Source organism: Oncorhynchus keta, chromosome 29 (genome assembly GCF_023373465.1).
Source record: "Oncorhynchus keta strain PuntledgeMale-10-30-2019 chromosome 29, Oket_V2, whole genome shotgun sequence".
NCBI lineage: Eukaryota > Metazoa > Chordata > Actinopteri > Salmoniformes > Salmonidae > Oncorhynchus > Oncorhynchus keta.
The window spans coordinates 477,211-491,344 of NC_068449.1; the positions used below are offsets into that span (position 1 = coordinate 477,211).

The window sequence follows — 14,134 nt, forward strand, 5'->3', positions numbered from 1 at the left end:
CGTCTCTGCTTATTTTTCTCTTTAAGCAATGGCTTTTTTCTGGCCACTATTCCGTAAAGCCCAGCTCTGTGGAGTGTACGGCTTAAAGTGGTCCTGTGGACAGATACTCCAATCTCCGCTGTGGAGCTTTGCAGCTCCTTCAGGCTTATCTTTGGTCTCTTTGTTGCCTCTCTGATTAATGCCCTCCTTGCCTGGTCCGTGAGTTTTGGTGGGCGGTCCACTCTTCGCAGGTTTGTGGTGGTGCCATATTCTTTCAATTTTTTAATAGTGGATTTAAAATGGTGCTCCGTGGGATGTTCAAAGTTTCTGATATTTTTGTATAATCCAACCCTGATCTGTACTTCTCCACAACTTTGTCCCTGACCTGTTTGGAGAGCTCCTTGGTCTTCATGGAGCCCCTTGCTTACTGGTGTTGCGGACTCTGGGTTCTTTCAGAACAGCTGTATATATACACTGAGATCATGTGACACTTAAATAAAGTCCATTTTTATGCAATCGCACACTACTTTTGCATATTTTTTTAGTAATAAAAAAATTTAAAAAATCACTTCACCAATTTGTACTATTTTGTGTTTGTCCATTACATGAAATTACACATCCATTTCAATAAACAGGTTGTATTTATATTTAAATGACAGGTTGTAACGCAACAAAATAGGAAAAACGCCAAGGGGGATGAATACTTTTTCAAGGTTCAAGTAAGTAAAGAAACAAAACACACTCCGTATGCAAATCAGATTGATAAGATGACAATCTCTCACAAAATGGTGACTGAAGAATTTAAAGGGCCGGCGCATTTAAAATGTGATATCCTGTGTTTATATTTATATTATATTTCCACACGATGAGGTTAGAATAATACTGTGAAATCATGAACATTATGATAATGCCCATTTAGTGTAAGAGCTGTTTGAAAAGAACAGAAATACCCACCTGTTTTGGTGGGATGGAGTTTTGGCGTTCCACTGTGACATCACCTTGCAGTAAATTAGTTAATAGACCAATAAGAAAGAGAGTTCCAAACCTCTCTGCCAATAACAGCACATGTTCAGTGTTTGCCCTTTCCACTCAAGACCACTTCCAGACAGTCCTAGCTAATTTCCTGCTTGGGAAATTGCTCTTTGCGAAGAAGCTATTTTTGTTTCTTTTTGACAATTTCTATTGAAAACAATGCAGAGATGATTTGATATTGTGATTTAAAATAATAAAAACATCTGCATTGGACCTTTTAAATCCTCCAAATGGGACTAGGACTTACAGATGGTAAATTCTACCAGAAGGAAGTGGTCGCTTACTGGTAGCCTGCAGTCATACCTCCTCTCTCCAGTGGAACGGACGCTACTACCTCCTCTCTCCGGTGGAACGGACGCTACTACCTCCTCTCTCCGGTGGAACGGACGCTACTACCTCCTCTCTCCAGTGGAACGGACGCTACTACCTCCTCTCTCCAGTGGAACGGATGCTACTACCTCCTCTCTCCAGAGGAACGGACGCTACTACCTCCTCTCTCCAGCGGAACGGACGCTACTACCTCCTCTCTCCAGTGGAACGGACGCTACTACCTCCTCTCTCCAGTGGAACGGACGCTACTACCTCCTCTCTCCAGTGGAACGGACGCTACTACCTCCTCTCTCCAGTGGAACGGACGCTACTACCTCCTCTCTCCAGTGGAACGGACGCTACTACCTCCTCTCTCCAGTGGAACGGACGCTACTACCTCCTCTCTCCAGCGGAACGGACGCTACTACCTCCTCTCTCCAGCGGAACGGACGCTACTACCTCCTCTCTCCAGCGGAACGGACGCTACTACCTCCTCTCTCCAGCGGAACGGACGCTACTACCTCCTCTCTCCAGTGGAACGGACGCTACTACCTCCTCTCTCCAGTGGAACGGACGCTACTACCTCCTCTCTCCAGTGGAACGGACGCTACTACCTCCTCTCTCCAGTGGAACGGACGCTACTACCTCCTCTCTCCAGTGGAACGGACGCTACTACCTCCTCTCTCCAGTGGAACGGACGCTACTACCTCCTCTCTTCAGTGGAACGGACGCTACTACCTCCTCTCTCCAGTGGAACGGACGCTACTACCTCCTCTGAACGGACGCTACTACCTCCTCTCTCCAGAGGAACGGACGCTACTACCTCCTCTCTCCAGTGGAACGGACGCTACTACCTCCTCTCTCCAGTGGAACGGACGCTACTACCTCCTCTCTCCAGGGGAACGGACGCTACTACCTCCTCTCTCCAGGGGAACGGACGCTACTACCTCCTCTCTCCAGGGGAACGGACGCTACTACCTCCTCTCTCCAGAGGAACGGACGCTACTACCTCCTCTCTCCAGTGGAACGGACGCTACTACCTCCTCTCTCCAGGGAACGGACGCTACTACCTCCTCTCTCCAGGGGAACGTACGCTACTACCTCCTCTCTCCAGGGGAACGGAAGCTACTACCTCCTCTCTCCAGCGGAACGGAAGCTACTACCTCCTCTCTCCAGAGGAACGGACGCTACTACCTCCTCTCTCCAATGGAACGGAAGCTACTACCTCCTCTCTCCAGTGGAACGGACGCTACTCCCTCCTCTCTCCAGGGAACGGACGCTACTACCTCCTCTCTCCAGTGGAACGGACGCTACTACCTCCTCTCTCCAGAGGAACGGACGCTACTACCTCCTCTCTCCAGTGGAACGGACGCTACTACCTCCTCTCTCCAGTGGAACGGACGCTACTCCCTCCTCTCTCCAGTGGAACGGACGCTACTACCTCCTCTCTCCAGTGGAACGGACGCTACTACCTCCTCTCTCCAGTGGAACGGACGCTACTACCTACCCTCTCTCCAGCGGAACGGACGCTACTACCTCCTCTCTCCAGGGAACGGACGCTACTACCTCCTCTCTCCAGTGGAACGGATGCTACTACCTCCTCTCTCCAGAGGAACGGACGCTACTACCTCCTCTCTCCAGTGGAACGGACGCTACTACCTCCTCTCTCCAGTGGAACGGACGCTACTACCTCCTCTCTCCAGTGGAACGGACGCTACTACCTCCTCTCTCCAGTGGAACGGACGCTACTACCTCCTCTCTCCAGCGGAACGGACGCTACTACCTCCTCTCTCCAGTGGAACGGACGCTACTACCTCCTCTCTCCAGTGGAACGGACGCTACTACCTCCTCTCTCCAGCGGAACGGACGCTACTACCTCCTCTCTCCAGTGGAACGGACGCTACTACCTCCTCTCTCCAGTGGAACGGACGCTACTACCTCCTCTCTCCAGTGGAACGGACGCTACTACCTCCTCTCTCCAGTGGAACGGACGCTACTACCTCCTCTCTCCAGTGGAACGGACGCTACTACCTCCTCTCTCCAGTGGAACGGACGCTACTACCTCCTCTCCAGTGGAACGGACGCTACTACCTCCTCTCTTCAGTGGAACGGACGCTACTACCTCCTCTCTCCAGTGGAACGGACGCTACTACCTCCTCCTCTGAACGGACGCTACTACCTCCTCTCTCCAGTGGAACGGACGCTACTACCTCCTCTCTCCAGTGGAACGGACGCTACTACCTCCTCTCTCCAGTGGAACGGACGCTACTACCTCCTCTCTCCAGTGGAACGGACGCTACTACCTCCTCTCTCCAGTGGAACGGACGCTACTACCTCCTCTCTCCAGTGGAACGGACGCTACTACCTCCTCTCTCCAGAGGAACGGACGCTACTACCTCCTCTCTCCAGTGGAACGGACGCTACTACCTCCTCTCTCCAGGGAACGGACGCTACTACCTCCTCTCTCCAGTGGAACGGACGCTACTACCTCCTCTCTCCAGTGGAACGGACGCTACTACCTCCTCTCTCCAGGGGAACGGACGCTACTACCTCCTCTCTCCAGAGGAACGGACGCTACTACCTCCTCTCTCCAGTGGAACGGACGCTACTACCTCCTCTCTCTCCAGTGGAACGGACGCTACTCCCTCCTCTCTCCAGGGAACGGACGCTACTACCTCCTCTCTCCAGTGGAACGGACACTACTACCTCCTCTCTCCAGAGGAACGGACGCTACTACCTCCTCTCTCCAGTGGAACGGACGCTACTACCTCCTCTCTCCAGTGGAACGGACGCTACTCCCTCCTCTCCAGTGGAACGGACGCTACTACCTCCTCTCTCCAGTGGAACGGACGCTACTACCTCCTCTCTCCAGTGGAACGGACGCTACTACCTCCTCTCTCCAGTGGAACGGACGCTACTACCTCCTCTCTCCAGGGGAACGGACGCTACTACCTCCTCTCTCCAGTGGAACGGACGCTACTACCTCCTCTCTCCAGAGGAACGGACGCTACTACCTCCTCTCTCCAGTGGAACGGACGCTACTACCTCCTCTCTCCAGTGGAACGGACGCTACTCCCTTCTCTCTCCAGTGGAACGGACGCTACTACCTCTCTCTCTCCAGCGGGAACGGACGCTACTACCTCCTCTCTCCAGCGGAACGGACGCTACTACCTCCTCTCTCCAGTGGAACGGACGCTACTACCTTCTCTCTCCAGTGGAACGGACGCTACTACCTCCTCTCTCCAGTGGAACGGACGCTACTCCCTCCTCTCTCCCAGTGGAACGGACGCTACTACCTCCTCTCTCTCCAGTGGAACGGACGCTACTACCTTCTCTCTCCAGTGGAACGGACGCTACTACCTCCTCTCTCCAGTGGAACGGACGCTACTACCTCCTCTCTCCAGTGGAACGGACGCTACTACCTCCTCTCTCCCAGTGGAACGGACGCTACTCCCTCCTCTCTCCAGTGGAACGGACGCTACTCCCTCCTCTCTCCAGTGGAACGGACGCTACTACCTCCTCTCTCCAGTGGAACGGACGCTACTACCTCCTCTGAACGGACGCTACTACCTCCTCTCTCCAGAGGAACGGACGCTACTACCTCCTCTCTCCAGAGGAACGGACGCTACTACCTCCTCTCTCCAGTGGAACGGACGCTACTACCTCCTCTGTTCAGTGGAACGGACGCTACTCCCTCCTCTCTCCAGTGGAACGGACGCTACTACCTCCTCTGTTCAGTGGAACGGAAGCTACTACCTCCTCTCTCCAGTGGAACGGACGCTACTACCTCCTCTCTCCAGGGGAACGGACGCTACTACCTCCTCTCTCCAGTGGAACGGACGCTACTACCTCCTCTCTCCAGTGGAACGGACGCTACTACCTCCTCTCTTCAGTGGAACGGACGCTACTACCTCCTCTCTCCAGTGGAACGGACGCTACTACCTCCTCTGAACGGACGCTACTACCTCCTCTCTCCAGAGGAACGGACGCTACTACCTCCTCTCTCCAGAGGAACGGACGCTACTACCTCCTCTCTCCAGTGGAACGGACGCTACTACCTCCTCTGTTCAGTGGAACGGACGCTACTACCTCCTCTCTCCAGTGGAACGGACGCTACTACCTCCTCTCTCCAGCGGAACGGAGGCTACTACCTCCTCTGTTCAGTGGAACGGACGCTACTACCTCCTCTCTCCAGTGGAACGGACGCTACTACCTCCTCTCTCCAGTGGAACGGAGGCTACTACCTCCTCTCTCCAGTGGAACGGACGCTACTACCTCCTCTGTTCAGTGGAACGGACGCTACTACCTCCTCTTTCCAGTGGAACGGACGCTACTACCTCCTCTCTCCAGAGAACGGACGCTACTACCTCCCCTCTGAACGGACGCTACTACCTCCTCTCTCCAGAGGAACGGACGCTACTACCTCCTCTCTCCAGAGGAACGGACGCTACTACCTCCTCTCTCCAGTGGAACGGACGCTACTACCTCCTCTGTTCAGTGGAACGGACGCTACTCCCTCCTCTCTCCAGTGGAACGGACGCTACTACCTCCTCTGTTCAGTGGAACGGAAGCTACTACCTCCTCTCTCCAGTGGAACGGACGCTACTACCTCCTCTCTCCAGAGGAACGGACGCTACTACCTCCTCTCTCCAGTGGAACGGACGCTACTACCTCCTCTCTCCAGTGGAACGGACGCTACTACCTCCTCTCTCCAGCGGAACGGACGCTACTACCTCCTCTCTCCAGTGGAACGGACGCTACTACCTCCTCTGAACGGACGCTACTACCTCCTCTCTCCAGAGGAACGGACGCTACTACCTCCTCTCTCCAGTGGAACGGACGCTACTACCTCCTCTCTCCAGTGGAACGGACGCTACTACCTCCTCTGTTCAGTGGAACGGACGCTACTACCTCCTCTCTCCAGCGGAACGGACGCTACTACCTCCTCTCTCCAGCGGAACGGACGCTACTACCTCCTCTCTCCAGTGGAACGGACGCTACTACCTCCTCTCTCCAGTGGAACGGACGCTACTACCTCCTCTCTCCAGTGGAACGGACGCTACTACCTCCTCTCTCCAGTGGAACGGACGCTACTACCTCCTCTGTTCAGTGGAACGGACGCTACTACCTCCTCTCTCCAGCGGAACGGACGCTACTACCTCCTCTCTCCAGGGAACGGACGCTACTACCTCCTCTCTCCAGCAGAACGGACGCTACTACCTCCTCTCTCCAGCGGAACGGACGCTACTACCTCCTCTGTTCAGTGGAACGGACGCTACTACCTCCTCTCTCCAGCGGAACGGACGCTACTACCTCCTCTCTCCAGGAACGGACGCTACTACCTCCTCTCTCCAGCAGAACGGACGCTACTACCTCCTCTCTCTCCAGCGGAACGGACGCTACTACCTCCTCTCTCCAGCAGAACGGACGCTACTACCTCCTCTCTCCAGGGGAACGGACGCTACTACCTCCTCTCTCCAGTGGAACGGACGCTACTACCTCCTCTGTTCAGTGGAACGGACGCTACTACCTCCTCTCTCCAGTGGAACGGACGCTACTACCTCCTCTCTCCAGGGAACGGACGCTACTACCTCCTCTCTCCAGGGAACGGACGCTACTACCTCCTCTCTCCAGGGGAACGACGCTACTACCTCCTCTCTCCAGGGGAACGACGCTACTACCTCCTCTCTCCAGGGAACGGACGCTACTACCTCCTCTCTCTCCAGTGGAACGGACGCTACTACCTCCTCTCTCCAGTGGAACGGACGCTACTACCTCCTCTCTCCAGGGGAACGACGCTACTACCTCCTCTCTCCAGGGGAACGGAAGCTACTACCTCTCTCCAATGGAACGGAAGCTACTACCTCCTCTCTCCAGTGGAACAGACGCTACTACCGCCTCTCTCCAGCGGAACAGACGCTACTACCTCCTCTCTCCAGCGGAACGGACGCTACTACCTCCTCTGAACAGACGCTACTACCTCCTCTCTCCGGTGGAACGGAGGCTACTACCTCCTCTCTCCAGGGAACGTACGCTACTACCTCCTCTCTCCAGGGGAACGGAAGCTACTACCTCTCTCCAATGGAACGGAAGCTACTACCTCCTCTCTCCAGTGGAACAGACGCTACTACCGCTCTCTCCAGCGGAACAGACGCTACTACCTCCTCTCTCCAGCGGAACGGACGCTACTACCTCCTCTGAACAGACGCTACTACCTCCTCTCTCCGGTGGAACGGAGGCTACTACCTCCTCTCTCCCAGTGGAACGGAGGCTACTACCTCCTCTCTCCAGTGGAACGGACGCTACTTCCTCCTCTTTCCAGTGGAACGAACGCTACTACCTCCTCTCTCCAGTGGAACGGACGCTACTACCTCTCTCTCTCCAGTGGAACGGACGCTACTACCTCCTCTCTCCAGTGGAACGGACGCTACTACCTCCTCTCTCCAGTGGAACGGACGCTACTACCTCCTCTCTCCAGAGGAACGGACGCTACTACTTCCTCTCTCCAGCGGAACGGACGCTACTACCTCCTCTCTCCAGAGGAACGGACGCTACTACCTCCTCTCTCTCCAGAGGAACGGACGCTACTACCTCCTCTCTCCAGAGGAACGGACGCTACTACCTCCTCTCTCCTACCTCCTCTCAGAGGAACGGACGCTACTACCTCCTCTCTCCAGCGGAACGGACGCTACTACCTCCTCTCTCCAGCGGAACGGACGCTACTACCTCCTCTTCCAGCGGAACGGACGCTACTACCTCCTCTCTCTCCGGCGGAACAGACGCTACTACCTCCTCTCTCTCCGGCGGAACAGACGCTACTACTCCGGCGGAACGGACGCTACTACCTCCTCTCCAGTGGAACGGACGCTACTACCTCCTCTCTTCAGCGGAACGGACGCTACTACCTCCTCTCTCCAGTGGAACGGACGCTACTACCTCCTCTCTCCAGTGGAACGGACGCTACTACCTCCTCTCTCCAGTGGAACGGACGCTACTACCTCCTCTCTCCAGCGGAACGGACGCTACTACCTCCTCTCTCCAGGGAACGGACGCTACTACCTCCTCTCTCCAGCGGAACGGACGCTACTACCTCCTCTCTCCAGCGGAACGGACGCTACTACCTCCCCTGTTCTGCGGAACGGAAGCTACTACCTCCTCTCTTCAGCGGAACGGACGCTAATACCTCCTCTCTCCAGGGAACGGACGCTACTACCTCCTCTCTCCAGCGGAACGGACGCTACTACCTCCTCTCTCCAGTGGAACGGACGCTACTACCTCCTCTCTCCAGGGGAACGGACGCTACTACCTCCTCTGTTCAGCGGAACGGACGCTACTACCTCCTCTCTCCAGCGGAACGGACGCTACTACCTCCTCTCTCCAGTGGAACAAACGCTACTACCTCCTCTCTCCAGCGGAACGGACGCTACTACCTCCCCTGTTCTGCGGAACGGAAGCTACTACCTCCTCTCTCCAGCGGAACGGACGCTACTACCTCCTCTCTCCAGCGGAACGGACGCTACTACCTCCTCTCTCTCCGGTGGAACGGACGCTACTACCTCCTCTCTCCAGTGGAAGGGACGCTACTACCTCCTCTCTCCAGTGGAACGGACGCTACTACCTCCTCTCTCCAGTGGAACGGACGCTACTACCTCCTCTCTCTCCGGTGGAACGGACGCTACTACCTCCTCTCTCCAGTGGAACGGACGCTACTACCTCCTCTCTCCAGTGGAACGGACGCTACTACCTCCTCTCTCCAGGGAACGGACGCTACTACCTCCTCTCTCCAGTGGAACGGACGCTACTACCTCCTCTCTCTCCAGTGGAACGGACGCTACTACCTCCTCTCTCCAGCGGAACTGACGCTACTACCTCCTCTCTCCAGCGGAACGGACGCTACTACCTCCTCTGTTCAGTGGAACGGACGCTACTACCTCCTCTCTCCAGTGGAACGGACGCTACTACCTCCTCTCTCCAGCGGAACGGACGCTACTACCTCCTCTCTCCAGCGGAACGGACGCTACTACCTCCTCTCTCCAGTGGAACGGAGGCTACTACCTCCTGTCTCCAGTGGAACGGACGCTACTACCTTCTCTCTCCCGGTGGAACGGACGCTACTACCTCCTCTCTCCAGTGGAACGGACGCTACTACCTCCTCTCTCCAGGGGAACGGACGCTACTACCTCCTCTCTCCAGTGGAACGGACGCTACTACCTCCTCTGAACGGACGCTACTACCTCCTCTCTCCAGAGGAACGGACGCTACTACCTCCTCTCTCCAGGGGAACGGACGCTACTACCTCCTCTCTCCAGTGGAACGGAAGCTACTACCTCCTCTCTCCAGTGGAACGGACGCTACTACCTCCTCTCTCCAGCGGAACGGACGCTACTACCTCCTCTCTCCAGCGGAACGGACGCTACTACCTCCTCTCTCCAGTGGAACGGACGCTACTACCTCCTCTCTCCAGCGGAACGGACGCTACTACCTCCTCTCTCCAGAGGAACGGACGCTACTACCTCCTCTCTCCAGAGGAACGGACGCTACTACCTCCTCTCTCCAGCGGAACGGACGCTACTCCCTCCTCTCTCCAGTGGAACGGACGCTACTACCTCCTCTCTCCAGTGGAACGGACGCTACTACCTCCTCTCTCCAGTGGAACGGACGCTACTACCTCCTCTCTCCAGTGGAACGGACGCTACTACCTCCTCTCTCCAGCGGAACGGACGCTACTACCTCCTCTCTCCAGCGGAACGGACGCTACTACCTTCTCTCTCCAGCGGAACGGACGCTACTACCTCCTCTCTCCAGTGGAACGGACGCTACTCCCTCCTCTCTCCAGTGGAACGGACGCTACTACCTCCTCTCTTCAGTGGAACGGACGCTACTACCTCCTCTCTCCAGTGGAACGGACGCTACTACCTCCTCTGAACGGACGCTACTACCTCCTCTCTCCAGAGGAACGGACGCTACTACCTCCTCTCTCCAGAGGAACGGACGCTACTACCTCCTCTCTCTCCAGAGGAACGGACGCTACTCCCTCCTCTCTCCAGAGGAACGGACGCTACTACCTCCTCTCTCCAGAGGAACGGACGCTACTACCTCCTCTCTCCAGAGGAACGGACGCTACTACCTCCTCTCTCCAGTGGAACGGACGCTACTACCTCCTCTCTCCAGCGGAACGGACGCTACTACCTCCTCTCTCCAGTGGAACGGACGCTACTACCTCCTCTCTTCAGCGGAACGGACGCTACTACCTCCTCTCTCCAGCGGAACGGACGCTACTACCTCCTCTCGCCAGAGGAACGGACGCTACTACCTCCTCTGTTCAGTGGAACGGACGCTACTACCTCCTCTCTCCAGCGGAACGGACGCTACTACCTCCTCTCTCCAGTGGAACGGACGCTACTACCTCCTCTCTCCAGTGGAACGGACGCTACTACCTCCTCTCTCCAGCGGAACGGAGGCTACTACCTCCTCTGTTCAGTGGAACGGACGCTACTACATCCTCTCTCCAGGGGAACGGACGCTACTACCTCCTCTCTCCAGCAGAACGGACGCTACTACCTCCTCTCTCCAGGGGAACGGACGCTACTACCTCCTCTCTCCAGCGGAACGGACGCTACTACCTCCTCTGTTCAGTGGAACGGACGCTACTACCTCCTCTCTCCAGTGGAACGGACGCTACTACCTCCTCTCTCCAGGGGAACGGACGCTACTACCTCCTCTCTCCAGGGGAACGTACGCTACTACCTCCTCTCTCCAGGGGAACGTACGCTACTACCTCCTCTCTCCAGGGGAACGTACGCTACTACCTCCTCTCTCCAGGGGAACGGAAGCTACTACCTCTCTCCAATGGAACGGAAGCTACTACCTCCTCTCTCCAGGGGAACGTACACTACTACCTCCTCTCTCCAGTGGAACAGACGCTACTACCTCCTCTCTCCAGGGAACGGAAGCTACTACCTCTCTCCAATGGAACAGACGCTACTACCTCCTCTCTCCAGCGGAACGGAAGCTACTACCTCCTCTCTCCAGAGGAACGGACGCTACTACCTCCTCTCTCCAATGGAACGGAAGCTACTACCTCCTCTCTCCAGGGGAACGTACACTACTACCTCCTCTCTCCAGGGGAACGTACGCTACTACCTCCTCTCTCCAGGGGAACGGAAGCTACTACCTCCTCTCTCCAGCGGAACGGACGCTACTACCTCCTCTCTCCAGCGGAACGGACGCTACTACCTCCTCTCTCCAGAGGAACGGACGCTACTACCTCCTCTCTCCAGGGGAACGGACGCTACTACCTCCTCTCTCCAGTGGAACGGACGCTACTACCTCCTCTCTCCAGAGGAACGGACGCTACTACCTCCCTCCAGCGGAACGACGCTACTACCTCTCCAGAGGAACGGACGCTACTACCTCCTCTCTCTCCAGAGGAACGGACGCTACTACCTCCTCTCTCCGGCGGAACGGACGCTACTACCTCCTCTCTCCGGCGGAACGGACGCTACTACCTCCTCTCTCCGGCGGAACGGACGCTACTACCTCCCTGTTCTGCGGAACGGAAGCTACTACCTCCTCTCTTCAGCGGAACGGACGCTAATACCTCCTCTCTCCAGGGGAACGGACGCTACTACCTCCTCTCTCCAGCGGAACGGACGCTACTACCTCCTCTCTCCAGTGGAACGGACGCTACTACCTCCTCTCTCCAGGGAACGGACGCTACTACCTCCTCTGTTCAGCGGAACGGACGCTACTACCTCCTCTCTCCAGCGGAACGGACGCTACTACCTCCTCTCTCCAGTGGAACAAACGCTACTACCTCCTCTCTCCAGCGGAACGGACGCTACTACCTCCCTGTTCTGCGGAACGGAAGCTACTACCTCCTCTCTCCAGCGGAACGGACGCTACTACCTCCTCTCTCCAGCGGAACGGACGCTACTACCTCCTCTCTCTCTCCGGTGGAACGGACGCTACTACCTCCTCTCTCCAGTGGAAGGGACGCTACTACCTCCTCTCTCCAGTGGAACGGACGCTACTACCTCCTCTCTCTCCGGTGGAACGGACGCTACTACCTCCTCTCTCTCCGGTGGAACGGACGCTACTACCTCCTCTCTCCAGTGGAACGGACGCTACTACCTCCTCTCTCCAGTGGAACGGACGCTACTACCTCCTCTCTCCAGGGGAACGGACGCTACTACCTCCTCTCTCCAGTGGAACGGACGCTACTACCTCCTCTCTCCAGTGGAACGGACGCTACTACCTCCTCTCTCCAGCGGAACGGACGCTACTACCTCCTCTCTCCAGCGGAACGGACGCTACTACCTCCTCTGTTCAGTGGAACGGACGCTACTACCTCCTCTCTCCAGTGGAACGGACGCTACTACCTCCTCTCTCCAGCGGAACGGAGGCTACTACCTCCTCTCTCCAGTGGAACGGACGCTACTACCTCCTCTCTCCAGTGGAACGGAGGCTACTACCTCCTGTCTCCAGTGGAACGGACGCTACTACCTTCTCTCTCTCCGGTGGAACGGACGCTACTACCTCCTCTCTCCAGTGGAACGGACGCTACTACCTCCTCTCTCCAGGGAACGGACGCTACTACCTCCTCTCTCCAGTGGAACGGACGCTACTACCTCCTCTGAACGGAAGCTACTACCTCCTCTCTCCAGCGGAACGGAAGCTACTACCTCCTCTCTCCAGAGGAACGGACGCTACTACCTCCTCTCTCCAGTGGAACGGAAGCTACTACCTCCTCTCTCCAGTGGAACGGACGCTACTACCTCCTCTCTCCAGTGGAACGGACGCTACTACCTCCTCTCTCCAGCGGAACGGACGCTACTACCTCCTCTCTCCAGCGGAACGGACGCTACTACCTCCTCTCTCCAGTGGAACGGACGCTACTACCTCCTCTCTCCAGTGGAACGGACGCTACTACCTCCTCTCTCCAGAGGAACGGACGCTACTACCTCCTCTCTCCAGAGGAACGGACGCTACTACCTCCTCTCTCCAGCGGAACGGACGCTACTCCCTCCTCTCTCCAGTGGAACGGACGCTACTACCTCCTCTCTCCAGTGGAACGGACGCTACTACCTCCTCTCTCCAGTGGAACGGACGCTACAACCTCCTCTCTCCAGAGGAACGGACGCTACTACCTCCTCTCTCCAGCGGAACGGACGCTACTACCTCCTCTCTCCAGCGGAACGGACGCTACTACCTTCTCTCTCCAGTGGAACGGACGCTACTACCTCCTCTCTCCAGTGGAACGGACGCTACTCCCTCCTCTCTCCAGTGGAACGGACGCTACTACCTCCTCTCTTCAGTGGAACGGACGCTACTACCTCCTCTCTCCAGTGGAACGGACGCTACTACCTCCTCTGAACGGACGCTACTACCTCCTCTCTCCAGAGGAACGGACGCTACTACCTCTCTCCTCTCTCCAGAGGAACGGACGCTACTACCTCCTCTCTCCAGAGGAACGGACGCTACTACCTCCTCTCTCCAGAGGAACGGACGCTACTACCTCCCTCTCTCCAGAGGAACGGACGCTACTACCTCCTCTCTCCAGAGGAACGGACGCTACTACCTCCTCTCTCCAGTGGAACGGACGCTACTACCTCCTCTCTCCAGCGGAACGGACGCTACTACCTCCTCTCTCCAGCGGAACGGACGCTACTACCTCCTCTCTTCAGCGGAACGGACGCTACTACCTCCTCTCTCCAGCGGAACGGACGCTACTACCTCCTCTCGCCAGAGGAACGGACGCTACTACCTCCTCTGTTCAGTGGAACGGACGCTACTACCTCCTCTCTCCAGCAGA

The 14,134-nt window shown here is 56.6% G+C and overlaps 1 protein-coding gene and 1 long non-coding RNA gene across 3 annotated transcripts in view; both read right to left on the reverse strand.

The window, feature by feature from the left end:
* The window catches only part of LOC118379070 (RNA-binding protein 25-like), a 48,865-nt gene that overhangs the window by 21,330 nt on the left and 13,401 nt on the right, over positions 1 to 14,134 (reverse strand). The gene's annotated exons all lie outside the window — the stretch shown is intronic.
* LOC127913452 (uncharacterized) lies at positions 5,379 to 10,069 on the reverse strand. Of its 2 annotated transcripts, none has more exons than XR_008085558.1 (3): positions 9,710 to 10,069; positions 7,599 to 7,629; positions 5,379 to 5,595 (listed from the first exon to the last, which is right to left on the reverse strand). It is a non-coding gene; the product is annotated as an uncharacterized LOC127913452 (long non-coding RNA). The 2 variants fall into 2 exon arrangements; XR_008085557.1 differs by lacking the exon at positions 9,710 to 10,069 and adding an exon at positions 8,534 to 8,679.